Consider the following 6,000-nt stretch of genomic DNA (forward strand, 5'->3'; position numbering starts at 1 on the left):
ACATAGTCTTGTGACCCTGAGGTTATGACCTGAGCCAAAACCAAGATTGGACACTGTGCCACACAGGTGCCTTCAGCTCAGGTCATGATCCCAGGGTCCTAGAATCAAACCCCGTATTGGGCTCTCTGCTCGGCAGGGAGCCTGCTTCCTCCTCTCTCTTCCTGCCCCTCTGCCTACTTGTAATCTCTGTCTGTCAAATAAATAAATAAAGTCTAAAAAAAAAAATAACTGAAATTGAAGATAGTTTAAGGGATCTGTGGAACAAAAAATAACAGGGGTTCCAGAAGGAAAAAAGAGAGAAAAGGGGGAAGACAACTAAAGAAATAATGTTTGAAAATTTCCCTAACTTAGGGAAGCAAACAGACAACCAGGTCCAGGAAGACCAGAGAATTCCAAATAAGATGAACCCAAAGACAGCCACATTTTAAGTAAAAATAAGACACATTAGGGTACCTAGGTGGCTCAATCAGTTGTGTCTGCCTTCAGTTCAAGTCATGATCTCACGGTCCTAGAATCAAGCCCCACACCAGGCTTCCTGTTTATCAGGGAGTCTGCTTCTCTCTCTCTCTTTCCCTCTGCCCCTCCCCACTGCTTGTTCTCTCTCTCAAATGAAAGAAAGTTTTAAAAGACATAAAATGTCAAAACTTAAAGATAGAGAATCTTAAAAGCAACAATAGAAAAACAATTTTTTACATACAAAGAAAACCCTATGAAGTATGAGCAGATTACTCAGCAGAAATTTTGCAAGCCAGAAGAAAGTGGCATGACAGAGTACTAAAAGGAAAAACTGTTCAACCCAGAATATTCTCCCCAGCAAGTTTATAATTTAGACTACAAGGAGGTACAAAGAATTTTACAAAAAAACAAAAACTATGGGGCACCTGGGTGGCTCAGTCAGTTAAGGGTTAGACTCTTGATTCCGGTTCAGGTCATTATCTTAGGGTCATGAGACTGAGTAAGCCCTGCTTTGGGCTCCATGCTTAGTGCCGAGTCTGCTTGAGATTCTCACTCTCCCTCTGCTCCCCACTTCTGAAATAAATAAATAAATAGATTAATTAATTAATAAAATATTTTTTAAAATGAAACAAAATTAAAAATTAAAGGATTCATCACTACTAAATCAGCCTTACAAGAAATATTAAGTGGATTTCTTTAAGCTGAAAAGAAATGCCACTATTTAATAACAGGAAAACATATAAAGACAAAACTTTCACTGCAAAGGTAAATAGTAAAGATAGTGGATTAATCACTTATAAAGTTATTAATATGGTTAAAAGACAAAATTAAATCAACTAAAATTATAATAGTTAAAGGATATATTTAAAACGCTGTAAAAAGTGACATCAAAACAAAATTTAGGGGCACCTGGGTGGCTCAGTGGGTTAAAGCCTCTGCCTTCGGCTCAGGTCATGATCTCAGGGTCCTGGGATCAAGCCCCGCATCGGGCTCTCTGCTCAGCAGGGAGCCTGCTTCCCTTCCTCTCTCTCTGCTTGTCTCTCTGCCTACTTGTAATCTCTGTCTGTCAAATAAAATAAATAAAATCTTAAAAAAAAAAAAAACAAAATTTAGGGGGACTAAAAAATGTAGAGTTTTGGGGTGTGTTCAAATATGTTACCATGCCTTAAAATAAGACCATTATATATATAGGATGATATATGTGAACCCCATGGTAACCACGAAGCAGAAACGTATTGTAGATACACAAAAGAAAATGAGAAAGGAATCTAAACAGAACACTGAGGAAAGTTGTCAAACCACAAAGAGAAAGAGAAAAAGGAAAAGAAAGGAATGGCGAGAAACTACAAAAATAGCCAGAAAACATTTAATAAAATAACAGTAGTACATACCTAACAATAATTACTTAAACAGTTGGTGGGAAGATGGCAGAGTAGGAGGATACTAAGCACACATCATCCCACACACATGTCTAGATAACAGCCACATTAATATACCCAGTCTAGAAAATGACCCAAAGACTGGCAGAACAGGGGCACCTGGGTGGCTCAGTGGGTTAAAGCCTCTGCCTTCAGCTCAGGTCATGATCCCAGGGTCCTGGGATCGAGCCCTGCATTGGGCTCTTGCTCAGCAGGGAGACTGCATACCCCTCTCTCTCTGCCTGCCTCTCTGCCTATTTGTGATCTGTCAAATAAATAAATAAAATCTTTTAAAAAAAAAAGACTGGCAGAACAGACTTACAGACTTTCCACAGCTAATCATAGAAAGGAGGCCATATCAAAAACTGTAGGACGGGTCAGGAACCAAAATCCCAGCAAGAATAACCACAAACAGGGGCACCTGGGTGGCTCAGTGGGTTGGAGCCTCTGCCTTCGTCTCGGGTCATGATCCCAGTGTCCTGGGATCGAGCCCCGCATCGGGCTCTCTGCTCAGCGGGGAGCCTGCTTCCCCTTCTCTCTCTGCCTACTTGTGATCTCTGTCTGTGAAATAAATAAATAAAATATTAAAAAAAAAAAAAAAGAAGAAGAACCACAAACAGAGGGACAGACAGTACAAGCACAGAACAGGGAGAGAAGACCCTACACCAGGCAGCTCAGGCACAGAGGACCTGAACTGAGAAGTCCCCATAATATTTGTGTTTGATAACAAGTCAGACTTAAGTTTTTTATTTGTTGTTTTGTTGTTGTTGTTATTGTTTTGTTTTGTTTTTTTACAACCAGTAGAACTTAACTCTGGGTACTTTAAAATCAGTGAACTTGCTTCTGGCAGAGCCAGTGGGCAATAGGAAACTGAGCCCCTCCCCCCCCCACACACCTTAAAGAAACTGCATAACAAACAACAATGCACCAAGATACAGGATAGAAGCAGCAGTTTGAAAAACACCTGGCTTATTCACAAAAGAGATTTATTTACTTTTCTCAGAACTGGTTCTGGGGGCAGGGGCAGAGATCTTTAGGAGACTTCACTATGAACAAAAGAGCTGGTGACACTTCTCTGCCCGACATCCTCCCCAAGCCTAGATAGCTGGGCATCTGTAGGAACCAGGATGAACACTCTCCACCTGCCATGCTAACACCCTGCAACCTGCCCCTGCATTCTCCTGCAGATCTGCCCCACCCCAACTAGGCAGGAGTCCCTCCAACGTGGCTCCTGATGTGTCTCATCCTTCAGGCAGTTCTGGAGGGGACCAGCAACGTTCCAAAGTGACTCCATTTTACCAGTTTGACTGCGGCCACAACAGCTGAAACTTCTGCCACAAAAATAAGTCTCAATAAATGCAAAAAGACTGAAATCATATCAGGTATCTTTTCAGACCATGAAAGTCTGAAACTAGAAATCAACCACAAGAAAAAATCTGGAAGAACATAAATAAGTTGAGGTGAAATAACATGCTACTAAACAATGAATGGGCCAGCCAAGAAATCAAAGAGGAAATTAAAAAATACAAGGAGACAAATGAAAATGAAAACACAGCTGTCCAAGATTAGGGCAGCATAGGCCTAACTCAAAAAGCCAGACAAATCTCAAACAACCTAACCTACACCTAAACGAGCTGGAAAAAGAACAAACAAAGCCCAAAGCCCAAATCTATTTAAAGATTAAAACATAAATAAATTAGAGACTAACAAACAAAAGAACAGAACAATGAAACCAGGAGCTAGTTCTTTGAAAAGTTCTATAAATTCATAAATCTTTAGCCAGGCTCATCAGAAAAAGGAGAGGACTCAAATAAATAAAATGAGAAATGAAAGAAGAGAAATAACAACCAACAGCACAGAAATACAAAGGATTATATGGCAATATTAAAAATTATATGCCAACAGATTAGACAAACTAGAAGAAATGGATAAATTCTGAGAAACATGTCACTTTTCAAACCTGATTCAGGAAGAAATAGAAAATTTGAACAGACAGATACTGGCAATGAAATTGAATCACTTATCAAAAAACTCCTAACAAACCAAAGTCCAGAATCAGCTTCACAGGGGAATTCTACCAAACATTTAAAGAAGGATTAATACCTTTCCTTCTCAAACTAGTCCAAAAAACAGAAGAGGAAAGGGCCTTTCCAAATTCATTCTATGAGCCAGCATTACCCTGATATAAAACCAGATAAAGATACCCACAAAAGATGAAATACAGGCCAATATCTCTGATGAACACAGATGCAAAAATTCTCAACAAATATTAGCTAACAGAATCCAACAATACCTTAAAAAAAAATCACTCACCACAGTCAAGTGGGTTTTATTCCTGGGAGGCAAGCATGGTTCGATAATTGCAAATCAATCAATGTGATACATCACATCAACAAGAGAAAGGATAAAACCATATGATCATTTCAATAGATACATCTCAAATACAGAAAAAGCATTCATGATAAAAAGCTCTCAACAAAATAGGTTTAGAGGGAACACACTTCAACAAATAAGGCCATATATGAAAAGCCCACCGCAAACATCATACTCAATGGTGAAGAACTGAGAGTTTTTCCCCTATGATAAGGAACAAGACAAGGATGTCCACTCTTATAACTTTTATTCAACATAGTACTGGGAGTCCTAGCCACAGCAATCAGAAAATAAGAAGAAATAAAAGGCATCCAAATTGATAAGGAAGAAGTAGAATTTTTACTATGTGAAGATATAGAAAACCCTGAAAACCTCCACCAAAAAACTAGTAGAAATGGTAAATGAATTCAGTAAGGTCACAGGATAAAAAAATCAATAATCAGAAATCCATTGCATTCGTATAATTAAAATGAAGTAGAAGAAAGAGAAATTAAGCAAATAATCCCATATACAATTGCACCAAAAATAAATACTTAGGAATAAACTTAACCAAGAAGGTGAAAGACTTGTATACTGAAAACTTAGAATACTGATGAAAAAAATTGAAGTCAACACAAACAAATAAAAGATATTCCATGCTCATTGATTGGCAGAATTAAGATTGTTAAAATATCTATACTACCCAAAACAATCTAAAGATTCCATACAATCCCTACCAAAATTCCAGTGGTGTATTTCACAGAACTTTTTTTTTTTATATTTTATTTTTATTTATTTATTTGTCAGAGAGAGGGAGAGAGAGCGAGCAAGCACAGGCAGAGGCAGAGGGAGAAGCAGGCTCCCCGAGGAGCAAGGAGCCTGATGTGGGACTTGATCCCAGGACACTAGGACCATGACCTGAGCCGAAGGCAGCCGCCCAACCAACTGAGCCACCCAGGCGTCCCTATTTCACAGAACTTGAGCAAATAATTCCGCCACTATTATGAAGCCACAAAAGATCCCGAATGGCCAAAACAAAAAACAAAACTGAAGGCATCATGCTCCCTGATTTCAAACTATACTACGAAGCTACAGTAATTAAGAACAGATGGCATTTAAAAAAAAAACAACAGAGATCAATGGAACTAAACAGTCCAGAAATAATCCCTGTATATATGGTCAATTATAACAAAGGAGGCAAGAATATACAAGTTTTGGACCTAACTCCAAAAGCCAGGGAAATAAAATAAAAAATAAACTACTAGGACTATATCAAACTAAAAAGTTTCTGCATAACAAAGGAAACAATCAACAAAACAAAAAAGCAACCTCTTGGATGGGAGAAGATATTTGCAAATTATATGTCCAAGAAGGTGTTACTATTTGAAATATATAAGAACACACACAACTCAATAACAACAACAAATCCACTTTACAAATCGGTATTGGACCTGAGCATTTTTCCAAAAAAGACATACACAGCCAATAGACACATGAGAAGATGCTCAATATCACTCATCAAATGCAAATGCAAATCAAAGCCTTAGAGAGATATAACCTTAACCTGTCAGAATGGCTAAAATGAAAAAGACAAAGAACAATTGTTGGCAAGGATGTGGAAAAAAGGGAATCATTGTACACTGCTGGTGAGAATGTAAACTGATTCACCCACTGTGGAAAACAGTATGGAGGTTCCTCAAAAAATTAAAAGTAGATATACCATATGATCCACTAATTTCACTACTAAGTATTTACCCAAAGAAAACAAAAACAC

This window comes from Mustela putorius, unplaced genomic scaffold (assembly GCF_011764305.1).
Source record: "Mustela putorius furo isolate JIRA1106 unplaced genomic scaffold, ASM1176430v1.1 tig00003834_pilon_pilon_pilon, whole genome shotgun sequence".
Lineage (NCBI taxonomy): Eukaryota > Metazoa > Chordata > Mammalia > Carnivora > Mustelidae > Mustela > Mustela putorius.